Source organism: Cololabis saira, chromosome 18 (genome assembly GCF_033807715.1).
Source record: "Cololabis saira isolate AMF1-May2022 chromosome 18, fColSai1.1, whole genome shotgun sequence".
NCBI classification, from domain to species: Eukaryota; Metazoa; Chordata; class Actinopteri; order Beloniformes; family Belonidae; genus Cololabis; species Cololabis saira.
Genome location: NC_084604.1, coordinates 37,699,091 through 37,712,704, shown reverse-complemented (window position 1 = coordinate 37,712,704; position 13,614 = coordinate 37,699,091). Strand labels below are relative to the sequence as shown.

Genomic DNA, 13,614 nt, shown 5'->3' with positions numbered 1-13,614 from the left:
GGATCGACCGAAGACCGGGGTGTCCTACAGAACTCATGCACATCCAGGGGGACCCGGTACCGCTGTAGACCAGGTCCTCTGGTTCAGGTAAGAACAAAACCGCCTCCAAACCAACCAGAACCTTCCACATAACCTCACAACCTTCCAAACTAACCCCACAACCAACCAAACCGACCAGAACCTTCCAAACCAACACAGACCCTTCCATACCAACCTCACAACCAGACATGTCCCTAAGTAAGTCAACATTATCTGGACCTTTCAGTCTCCAATACCTGGTCTGAGAGACCAACCAGAAGACCGATTAGTGTAGATAACAGATAATGTTCCGTTACAGTGTTCTAATCAAATCTGTCCAAATATCCTTTTTTCAAATGTTCCGACCAAAGTCGAGCGCCACCCCGCCCCTCATGAACCAGAATCAAACCTCAGGCAACTGTGCTGCATAGGTAACCTGGATGTACCTTGAAATTACCCCGAAAATCCCTCAAAACCAACGAAGAACCTTCCAAATCAACTCAGAACCTTTCAAACCCACCCCACAAAATTTCAGATCAACCTCATAACCTTCCAGACCAGAGGTCGGCAACCCAACATGTCTTAGATCCATATTGGACTAAAAACACAAAAAACAAATATGTCTGGAGCCGCAAAAAATGAAAAGTCTTGTATCAGCCTTAGAATGAAGAAACACATGCTGCATGTATCTATATTAGTTATAACTGGGGGGAGATTTTTTTTTTATTATGTACTTCGAGAAAAAAGTCGAAATGTCGAGAAAAAAGTAGAAATGTCAAGATTAAAGTTGAAATATTGAGAAAAAAGTCGAAATGTCGAGAAAAAAGTCGAAATATTGAGAAAAAAGTTGAAATGTCAAGATTAAAAAGGAAAGGAAAAAGGAAGAAAAAAAGAGGAAAAAAGAAGAAAAAAGAAAAAAAGGAAAAAAAAGTAGAAAAAAAGAAAAAAGAAAAAAACTGAAAAAAAGGAAAAAAGAGAAAAAAAACAAGAAAAAAAAGAAGAAAGAAAGGAAAAAAAAGGCCAAACATTTTTGAAAAAGCTGCAGGAGCCACTAGGGCGGCGCTAAAGAGCCGCATGCGGCTCTAGAGCCGCGGGTTGCCGACCCCCGGTTTAGTGTATAAAATAATTCATAATACTGCTCCTCCCCCATTGAAAAACGTTGTTAAACTCCGCTCTAAACTCACGGTCAGAGATTGTAAAATATCCCGAAGCAGCTCTGCCTTTGCACAATCTGCTTTCTCCTTTAAAGCATCAAATCATGGAACAATCTTTCAAACCACCTGAAACTTTGCACAGACTTCAATGTTTTGGAATCAGACTTGTCAACATTAATTTTATATCTAAACTATTTCCCCCTGTTATGTAATATGTTTTGTACATGAGTGTGTGAGTGATGTGTGTGTGTGTGTGTGTGTGTGTGTGTGTGTGTGTGTGTGTGTGTGTGTGTGTGTGTGTGTGTGTGTGTGTGTGTGTGTGTGTGTGTGTGTGTGTGTGTATGTGTGTATGTGCATGTGTATATGATTGATTTGTTTGGTATTTGATGTTCTTACCTTTTATTATCCATAAACCTGCCCAGGGTGGACGGGTGGAAAGTAGCTAAAGCTAAATCTTTTTCTCATCTCTGAGACTAATGTCATTTTGTACTTTGTCCCTGACACAAATAAACTTAATAAAGCCAGACCCAAACCCACCCAGAACCAAAACAGAACCAGTGTGTGTATGTGTGTGTGTGTGTGAGTGTGCGTGCGTGCGTGCGTGCGTGCGTGCGTGCATGTGTGTGCGTGTGCGTGTGCGTGTGTGTGTGTGTGTGTGTGTGTGAGTGTGAGTGCGTGTGTGTGTGTTTTCTGAGGAGGGGTCACATTTTTCAGCTGCTCGGAGACTCCACGCCTCACCCTGGACCGGCGCCAGCGAGCGCCGCCCAGGGACCGGCCCGGGTCCCAGACCCGGCTCTGACATCACAGTCCAGAAACATTCAAAACAAGTACATTCACCCCGTCCTTCACAGACCCGTCTGTCCCAGATCCCCGTCCCCGTCCTCTCTGTCCCAGATCCGTCAGTCCTAGACCTCCATCCGTCCCAGATCCCCCGTCCAAGTCCTGTCCGTCCCAGACCTGTCCGTCCTAAACCCCCATCAGTCCTAGACCCTTTTCCTAGACCCCCCAACCGTCCCAAACCCATCGGTTCCAGACCCTGTTCGTCCCAGACCCCCGTACATCCAAGACCCCGTCCGTCCCAAAACCACGTCAGTTCCACACCTGTTTGTTCCAGACCCTGTTCCTCCCAGACCCCTTGTCTTAGACTCTCGTCCCAGAACCCCATTCGTCCAGACACGTCCATCCAGAGCCGTCTGGGAGATTTGCGAGGCCCTGTGCGAAATGGCTGGGGGGGCTCACGCGCGCGAAATTTTTGGGTTTTTCGGTCGGATCGGGTGTCTATATGCGCAATTTTAAGTCTCCAATTAGCAAAATACTGGATACCTTCCCCTGCCTCATCCCCTGCCTCACGGCTGCTTGAGACCCGGTCTGATCGGTGATTTTTGTAACAAATTTATCAAACGAGCCTTTCAGAGAGACATTAAACTCTTCCATTTTCTTTAGTTTTTTCTTTTTTCATCCCCTGATGGAAATTTCCTGAATCTGTCTCGTTCTCTCGACATTGTGTGACAGTTTGTTCCAACTCCACCGTCTGGATCAGCTTGTGTCTGCGCTTGGTCTGATCAGTTGTATTGAACAACAGTATATATTTATTGATATGCACAGACTAGTACACATTTAGGTCTGTAATGGAACGTGACCGTTGATATTTATAAGGGGAAAAACGAAAAAAAAAAAAAAAAAAAAAAACGAAAAAAAAAAAGTTTGAAAAAAAAAAAAAAAAAACGGCCCATAGCGTGAGGCCCAGTGCGGTCGCACGGTTCGCACACCCCTTGCGGCGGCCCTGCGTCCATCCAAGACCCCCGTCCCAGACCCCTATCCATCCCAGACCCCTGTCCATCCAAAACCTGTTTGTCCCAAACCTCTGTCCGTCCCAGACCCCCATCTCAGACCCCCCGTCTGTCCGCTATGATCCAGCTCACCAGACAAAACACCATAAAACCAGCAGGATCTGGGGGAACCTGGTTCTTCTGACCCCCCAACAGAAACCGGGCAGTGAGACCGGTTAGACCGCTGAGACTAAACTCCTCCGTCCTGAACTGGAGCCAAAATGATGTAACTTACAAACTTCTTCTTAGTTATTAATATTGGTATTAGAACCTGCACGTCTTCTACCGACCCCAAGGGTCAGGTCTCCATGGTGACGGTCCACGTCCCTGATGGCTGTCCAGGAGCGTCAACAGGTAAATTAAAATAAGCAGCAGTTACGTGTAACTAAGGGGCGTGGTCTTTGATTGACAGCTGAACGGTCAGAACTGGTTTGACCTCTGAACTGTGAACACATGAGGTCGATGACATCACAGCCTCACCTAACCGGGTCAACTGGACCAGTTCTGGTTCTGGTTGATGTTCTGAGGGTTAGGAGGCGTCACATCTCTCTCATCTGAACTTCCTCTTCTCTCCCGTCATCTGCTTCTCCAACCGCGATGACATTTGTCTGGCAGTCGCTGATAAGAGCTGATGCTCCGATACAGGTACGAGTGTGAGTGTGTGTGTGTGTGTGTGTGTGTGTGTGTGTGTGTGTGTGTGTTAATCAGAACAACAGCAGCCGAGAGGAAGTCGACTCAAATGCAAATATGACTGTTCTGATAAGCAAATGTGGGAAGTCAGGGGTGGATTGTTTCACAGCCTGCTGGGGACGGAGATTAGAGGCCGGGTGACCTCATGGAGGGGGGGGGGGCTCATTAGCAGCACTTTCACTCTTCCTTTACCTCATTCTCTCTTCATGTTCACTCAGGCCACGTTCACACTTAGGGCCTGATTTACTAAGATCCTAAATAAAGAGTATTAAATTGCGTGTGCACTGAAAAAGTTTGCACGTGCTGTTGTTGTGTGCTTTGCGGGTGATCAACTAAGAATGCTTGCGCAATTGATAACAGGTGCAAACAGCAGTATTTAAATGAGGTGAAGTTGCAAGCGCAAAATTAAATTTGACGAGTTGGAGTTAGAGATATTAGTGGAAGAGGCAAATTGTTGTGCCGTATTCAGCACCCCTGCTGTGAAAAGCACCCCCTCGTATATTCAATGATAAGTAGACCAAGAAAAAAAACAACACACTGACACTTCAATATATTTATATATACACACTCACACAAACACATACTTAGGAGTTTATATTATATATATTTACAAATATTATGGAAGACAACACAGTAAGCAGGCTATTAATTAATTACATCAATAACCATTTACCCGATTTTTGTTATCTGTGGCTGTGATTGTGGGAAAGTATGACTATTGTGGAATCCATGAGTGCATTTAAACATGAATCATTAACACAAAACTGGACGCTAAACAGAACATGACACGGAATGAGAATATCATTTTTGTCAGACGAGGGGGTGCTTTTCACGGCAGGGGTGCTGAATACGGCACAACACCGGGGTATGACAACTGCAGAACAAGTATAGGCGCACAATAAGAAACACTTTTTTCTCCATGAAAACACGTGATTTATTTATTATCACAAATAAATAAATGAATGTGCCTCCTGTGGCAACCTTTTGCTGAATAATACTCGATTTAACATTCAAATAAAATATTTCTCCTTTTGCATGTGGAGATTAGCACCTTCCTTTCGAACGTATTAAATACAGACGCAATCACAATACGCGCAATTACTTTCAGGCTTGGTAAATCTCATTGCGTGTGGTAAATGAACCTATTTGCATTTTCCCCTCCCAGTATTTAGCGCTTTCTGGCAGGTACGCCCAATATTGATTATTCATCAGGGCAAAAGTACTAAATGAACAGCGTGTGTTATTTTGCGCATTTGAGAGGCGCAGTCCTCTTTGCACGCTGTTAGTAGATCAGCTGGCACTTTGGTTTGCGGGTGATGTCAAGTTTGCACACGTTTTTACGCACGCAAACCTTTAGTAAATCAGGCCCATAGTCGGGTATTTACAAAAACCGATATTTCCCCCTCTACGTTTTGAAAAATACCATCATTTACACGAACCTGCATAAATAGCTGTTAAGGTGCTATGAGCAGCCAAACCTGCAGGGGGCAGTGTAACGAGAAGATAAAGTCATGCTAGCCAATCAGAATCCTGGAAAAAAACATCAACAAATGACACGTGGCCAAACAAATTGTAACCACAGGTCGCACTCATGACGCTGGTGACGTTTCTGTCCCATAATGTGAAGCCTAAATGTCCGTTTCTCTCTGTTTAGACGCAAACGTGAAGTTGGAGTTTTTGCAGATCTCCACTTTGGCCAGAGTTTTCAGAAATGATGGTTTTTGGTGACTTTGAGCCTCGTTTTCGTGTAAACGAACGGCCAAAACGCATGAAAACACCACCGTTTCTGCTATGTGTAAACGGGGCATGAGTTTCATCTACTGATCTCTCTCCTCTCATCCTTCTCCGTCCATTCATCCTGTTCTCACCACTTCCTCCTAATAAACACCTCGTTCTGGTTTAATCTCAACAGAAGCAGCAGCTAAAGCTTCCTCTGGAGGGCCGCTAACAGGTTTCTGTTCAGAGTTTGACCAACGAAGAAACGACCTGGCGGTTATGCACCACACAACCACGTCATCCACGATGACAGATAATGTTCCGTTACAGTGTTCTAATCAAATCTGTCCAAATATCCTTGTGTCAAATGAGCCCTGCCCCTCATGAACCAAGAATCAAACCTCAGGCCACTGCGCTGGTTAGGTAATGTAGCAGGGCGAGTGCTACGAGGCCCGACCGACAGGACAGAGAGGTCACGGGGTTTCAGTGCAGAACTCCTTTATTTTCGCCCTTCTTCACCCAAGACACATGTGCGCAGCAGAACCTTCTCCAGCAGCAGTATCTTCTCCCAGCAGAGCCCTCTCTGAAGTGCAGCTGCTCCTTAAGAAGGCAGGCAGGGTGGAGAGGTTGATTGGACACACCTGTGTCCAATCCGCTGAGTGGCTCCTCCACCCTGCCACAGGTAACCTGGATGTACCTTGAAATGACCCAGAAAAAGCCTCCAAACCAACCTTGAAAGCTTCTAAACCAACCTCACAACCTTCCAAACCAACCTCACAACCTTTCAGACAAACCTCACAACCTTCCAAACCAACCTTACAACCTTTCAGACAAACCTCACAACCTTCCAAACCAACCTTACAACCTTTCAGACAAACCTCACAACCTTTCAGACAAACCAAATCCTTCTAAACCAACCTCACAACCTTCCAAACCAACCTTACAACCTTTCAGACAAACCTCACAACCTTTCAGACAAACCAAATCCTTCTAAACAAACCTCACAACCTTCCAAACCATCCTTACAACCTTTCAGACAAACCTCACAACCTTCCAAACAAACCAAACACCTTCTAAACCAACCTCATAAACTTCCAAATCAACCCCACAACCTTTCAGACCAATTCAAACCTTCAAACCAAGAACCTTCCAAACCAACTAAGAACCTAGTAGCCAAAGTGTTGACAGCTACTTATTGACTATAGCTGCCAATCGCTGCCAATCAAAGCACCCATCTTGAAGTGTTTATACATTTGTTGCAACAACACCACAAAACAAACATATTTTCGTTAAAACATGACTAATCAAGTCCTGTTGAAGGTCACCGGAACCAGAATGTTGCACAAAGGTTAAGACAAAAAGTATTTTAATTTTCTTGTGTTTGTGAGTTTGACTGGATGTCATTCAACTACCTCTTTTGAATTTATTAGGGCCCAAGCACTTACAGTGCAAAGGCCCTATTGTGCCCCAAAAGTCACCAAATTTCGCACCAAGCCAGGCCTGGCGAAAAATGTGATATTTAATGGTTTGCATTAATGGGCGTGGCCTAATGGCTCAACAGCGCCCCCTATAAAACTTTGTGCCTCAAGCCCCACCATAGTTTCACCACCATAGTTTCACTCTAGTTTCACCACTATAGTTTCACCCCCATAGTCTCACCCCCATAGTTTCACCACCATAGTTTCACCTCCATAGTTTCACCATAGTTTCACCATAGTTTCACCCCCATAGTTTCACCACCATAGTTTCACCTCCATAGTTTCACCCCCATAGTTTCACCACCATAGTTTCACCATAGTCTCACCCCCATAGTTTCACCATAGTTTCACCCCCATAGTTTCACTATAGCTTCACCACCATAGTTTCACCCCCATAGTTTCACCCCCATAGTTTCACTATAGCTTCACCACCATAGTTTCACCCCCATAGTTTCACCTCCATAGTTTCACCCCCATAGTTTCACCACCATAGTTTCACCATAGTCTCACCCCCATAGTTTCACCATAGTTTCACCCCCATAGTTTCACTATAGCTTCACCACCATAGTTTCACCCCCATAGTTTCACCCCCATAGTTTCACTATAGCTTCACCACCATAGTTTCACCCCCATAGTTTCACCTCCATAGTTTCACCCCCATAGTTTCACCACCATAGTTTCACCATAGTCTCACCCCCATAGTTTCACCATAGTTTCACCCCCATAGTTTCACTATAGCTTCACCACCATAGTTTCACCTCCATAGTTTCACCATAGTCTCACCCCCATAGTTTCACCATAGTCTCACCCCCATAGTTTCACCATAGTTTCACCCCCATAGTTTCACTATAGCTTCACCACCATAGTTTCACCCCCATAGTTTCACCACCATAGTTTCACCTCCATAGTTTCACCACCATAGTCTCACCCCCATAGTTTCACCACCATAGTTTCACCTCCATAGTTTCACCACCATAGTTTCACCTCCATAGTTTCACCACCATAGTCTCACCCCCATAGTTTCACCATAGTCTCACCCCCATAGTTTCACCATAGTCTCACCCCCATAGTTTCACCCCCATAGTTTCACTATAGTTTCACCCCCATAGTTTCACCACCATAGTTTCACCCCCATAGTTTCACCATAGTTTCACCCCCATAGTTTCACCCCCATAGTTTCACCATAGTTTCACCACCATAGTTTCACCACCATAGTTTCACCCCCATAGTTTCACCATAGTTTCACCACCATAGTTTCACCCCCATAGTTTCACCCCCATAGTTTCACCACCATAGTTTCACCATAGTCTCACCCCCATAGTTTCACCATATTCTCACCCCCATAGTTTCACCATAGTTTCACCCCCATAGTTTCACCATAGTTTCACCCCCATAGTTTCACCCCCATAGTTTCACCATAGTTTCACCCCCATAGTTTCACCATAGTTTCACCACCATAGTTTCACCACCATAGTTTCACCACCATAGTTTCACCACCATAGTTTCACCCCCATAGTTTCACCACCATAGTTTCACCACCATAGTTTCACCACCATAGTTTCACCATAGTTTCACCCCCATAGTTTCAACACCATAGTTTCACATTAGTTTCCCCATAGTTTCACCACCATAGTTTCACCATAGTTTCACTGCCCCCCCCCCACATGTGAAATGGAGCACCAAGCGCCGGCTTCACCTCCCACGTCTCCATCGTTTACATTCAGGCGGCGGCGGCAACATCTGGCAGCTCATTTACTGCAACACGTCTCCCGCCGCTAATTCACGTCGCTCGTATTTCACGGCCCTGGCAGCCCGAGGGGCTTCGATGAGTTACCGCCCCGTCGGCTCCGGGACCCGAGGAATAACAAGGAGATTCAGCTTCAATCAAGACCCATGAAACCCCAAATTACTAGCAGACTGAAGCGAGAGAAGGAGATCAGGATAAATCCTTCATTCACGGCTCGTCTGCAGTCAGACGGGAAGAAGGAGGAGAAGAGAAATGTGGGAAAGAAGGAGAAGAGAGAGATAGAGGAAAGGAATACACCTGAAGGAGGTCTGGGACTGTGGAAGACCTGCATTTCATTTACAGACCACTAGGGTCCAGATCCAGACCTGCAGTTCTACTAGTCCTGGTTCCAGTTCTACTAGTCCTGGTTTCACCACCAGTTTCACCATAGTTTCACCATAGTTTCACCATAGTTCCACCACTATAGTTTCACCCCCATAGTTTCACCCCCATAGTTTCACTGCCATAGTTTCACCACCATAGTTTCACCATAGTTTCACCTCCATAGTTTCACCTCCATAGTTTCACCTCCATAGTTTCACCTCCATAGTTTCACCTCCATAGTTTCACCACCATAGTTTCACCACCATAGTTTCACCACCATAATTTCACCCCCATAGTTTCACCCCCATAGTTTCACTGCCATAGTTTCACCACCATAGTTTCACCATAGTTTCACCTCCATAGTTTCACCACCATAGTTTCACCATAGTTTCACCCCCATAGTTTCACCATAGTTTCACCACCATAGTTTTACCATATTTTCACCCCCATAGTTTCACCCCCATAGTTTCACCCCCATAGTTTCACCGCCATAGTTTCACCCCATAGTTTCACCACCATAGTTTCACCATAGTTTCACCCCCATAGTTTCACCATAGTTTCACCACCATAGTTTCACCATATTTTCACCCCCATAGTTTCACCCCCATAGTTTCACCACCATAGTTTCACCGCCATAGTTTCACCACCATAGTTTCACCCCCATAGTTTCACCCCCATAGTTTCACCACCATAGTTTCACCATAGTTCCACCCCAATAGTTTCACCACCATAGTTTCACCATAGTTTCACCACCATAGTTTCACCACCATAGTTTCACCACCATAGTTTCGCCATAGTTTCACCCCCATAGTTTCACCCCCATAGTTTCACCCCCATAGTTTCACCACCATAGTTTCACCCCCATAGTTTCACCCCCATAGTTTCACCACCATAGTTTCACCACCATAGTTTCACCCCCATAGTTTCACCACCATAGTTTCACCATAGTTTCACCACCATAGTTTCACCCCCATAGTTTCACCCCCATAGTTTCACCACCATAGTTTCACCCCCATAGTTTCACCACCATAGTTTCACCACCATAGTTTCACCCCATAGTTTCACCACCATAGTTTCACCATAGTTTCACCACCATAGTTTCACCACCATAGTTTCACCACCACAGTTTCACCACCATAGTTTCACCACCATAGTTTCACCCCCATAGTTTCACCACCATAGTTTCACCCCCATAGTTTCACTTCCATAGTTTCACTTCCATAGTTTCACCGTAGTTTCACCCCCATAGTTTCACCACCATAGTTTCACCATAGTTTCACCACCATAGTTTCACCACCATAGTTTCACCACCATAGTTTCACTTCCATAGTTTCACCATAGTTTCACCCCCATAGTTTCACCACCATAGTTTCACCCCCATAGTTTCACCATAGTTTCACCACCATAGTTTCACCCCCATAGTTTCACCACCATAGTTTCACCCCCATAGTTTCACCATAGTTTCACCACCATAGTTTCACCACCATAGTTTCACCACCATAGTTTCACCATAGTTTCACCTCCATAGTTTCACCCCCATAGTTTCACCACCATAGTTTCACCACCATAGTTTCACCACCATAGTTTCACCCCCATAGTTTCACCATCATAGTTGCACCACCATAGTTTCACCCCCATAGTTTCACCCCCATAGTTTCACCGCCATAGTTTCACCTCCATAGTTTCACCACCATAGTTTCACCGCCATAGTTTCACCATCACAGTTTCACCACCATAGTTTCACCATAGTTTCACCACCATAGTTTCACCCCCATAGTTTCACCACCATAGTTTCACCCCCATAGTTTCACCACCATAGTTTCACCACCATAGTTTCACCATAGTTTCACCACCATAGTTTCACCATAGTTTCACCACCATAGTTTCACCACCACAGTTTCACCACCATAGTTTCACCACCATAGTTTCACCCCCATAGTTTCACTTCCATAGTTTCACCATAGTTTCACCCCCATAGTTTCACTTCCATAGTTTCACCGTAGTTTCACCCCCATAGTTTCACCCCCATAGTTTCACCACCATAGTTTCACCCCCATAGTTTCACCCCCATAGTTTCACCCCCATAGTTTCACCACCATAGTTTCACTTCCATAGTTTCACCCCCATAGTTTCACCCCCATAGTTTCACCCCCATAGTTTCACCATAGTTTCACCTCATAGTTTCACCATAGTTTCACCACCATAGTTTCACCCCCATAGTTTCACCACCATAGTTTCACCACCATAGTTTCACCATAGTTTCACCCCCATAGTTTCACCACCATAGTTTCACCCCCATAGTTTCACCCCCATAGTTTCACCACCATAGTTTCACCACCATAGTTTCACCACCATAGTTTCACCGCCATAGTTTCCCCATAGTTTCACCGCCATAGTTTCACCACCAGTTTCACCACCATAGTTTCACCACCATAGTTTCACCGCCATAGTTTCACCCCCATAGTTTCACCACCATAGTTTCACCCCCATAGTTTCACCACAATAGTTTCATCACCATAGTTTCACGGGGGACGCCTGAGGATGTCTTTAGTGGGCGTGAACAGATCCCAGAAGATCCTCGGCTTTCTAGCTTGGGAGCACAGACGGACACTTTGTTGTGCACCCCCGCCCCACATGTGCACCACCCCCCGACACACATGTAAAACACTGCGAGCACTTCTCCAAAAACCAGATACGTCACAGCTTCAGCGCTGGCCGGGTCTTCTGGAGAGACGCCAAAGAACAAGACGGAGCTGCAGCTCTCAAGTTTCTCTCCCGCCGTCATTCAGCATCACTACTTAAGATCGGTTAGAACTAATGACGTATCGGTTCTATGTGTAGGAACACAAGTAAGTTAGTTAGTTAATTTCGGCCAATTATAAGCATAAAATCAATAAGCAAGATAATAAACATTTACAGGTTTTTCTTTGGTCAACATGGTGATTATTTTGACGGAAAAGGTCTGGGCTTGAAGCAGAAACATGATCTGGCCTTTTAACAGAATAGAATATGCAAAAAGAACAAATAAGTATCATGAGGCTACACCAAATAATAATAATAATAATAATAATAATAATAATAATAATAATAATAATAATAATAATAATAATAATAATAATAAAAATAATAATAGTAATAATAATAATAATAGTAATAATAATAATAATAATAGTAATAATAATAATAATAATAATAATAGTAAAAAATAATAATAATAATAATAATAATAATAATAGTAATAATAATAATAATAATAACAATAATAAAAGTAATAATAATAATAATAATAATAACAATAGTAATAATAATAATGATAGCTTTGAAAACAGAAAGTGAAAAGATGTTAAAGAAACTGACAAAACCTATTTATGTTGTCATTTCATCTCATGCACGTGTATCGTGTCTATACATCAAATCCTACACACTATTCATGCATATGTTCATACCGGTACGCACGCACGCACGCACGCAAACACACACACACTTGTACATTCTTCTTTGTTTGCTAATTCTGCTTCTATAAATGTGTCCATTACCTTTGCTTTGAATACTAGCTTATATGCTTTTATTGAGTTTGCTAATTTAAGGTCGTTGTCTAATGAGTTCCACAGTTTTACACCTAAAACAGATATAGATCTGCCCTTTGTATTTGTTCTTACTGTTGTTGTCTTAAACCTGAGATGGAGAACTAATTAGGAGTGAAAACACTGGAGAAACCTCCAGCGTGCTCCAAGCAGAGGAGGAGAAAGGACTGCCGGTACGAAACGTACCGAGAACATCCTAGCAAACAATGGTCGACCGAGAACCAGCCCCCCCCAGTTAAGGTCGTCCTAACAGTCCTGACAGTCCTAACAGTCCTAACTGCTCCTCAGGGACTGAAATAAAGTTCAGAGGCTTCAGAACCGAACCTGTGACATCACAGCGGTGGGGGGGGGGTTAATTGTCCGGTTCCTTTACACAGCGTTGGGGTTTCGGACGTTTGTGACGCCGTTTCCTGCAGCGGTTTCCCTAGCAGGAGCCTGAGAGAACCGGGGCCCTGGCAGGACCGGGGGGGCTGGCAGAGGCAGAACCACAACCCAAACGTCTGTCCCCCCCCAACACCCTCCACCCCCCAACACCCCGGCCCACGGAGAACAAAAGGCCTCTGTTCTCGGCTGGTGTGGGAGGTTCTGCTCGTCACTCCTGCTGTCGGAGCAGCAGCTTTCAGAGACGGAGACGGGGACGGGGGGGGGGGAACCACTGCCGAGTCGGGGTGGGGGGGGTTAAAGCATCCCAAACATGACTCTGCACCCCCGACTCCACCCCCACCTCCACCCGACCCTCCAGTAGGAGGGTTTTCCTTTTGCTTCCATGTAGCTTCCTCATACTGTGCATTATTATTCTCACATTCTCTCATTTCCATAGTGTACATATATTCATGTTTCCGTTTCCGTGCAGTCAAAATTCAGGTTATTGCTAATATTCAGGTTACTGAAACATTCTGAATATTCCGTTTACATGGTAATTAATCATTCGGGATATCTGGATCAAACCAGCGACGCACGGAGAACGTGATGACGCAATTACCGTCATTTCTGCTTCTTCTTCCTGTATCCAAATTCAAAACAAATGCTGCTTCT

The 13,614-nt window shown here is 44.6% G+C and overlaps 1 protein-coding gene across 5 annotated transcripts in view; it reads right to left on the bottom strand.

Moving 5' to 3' along the window:
• Window positions 1-13,614, bottom strand: part of adgrg6 (adhesion G protein-coupled receptor G6) — a 194,312-nt gene that overhangs the window by 141,443 nt on the left and 39,255 nt on the right. The gene's annotated exons all lie outside the window — the stretch shown is intronic.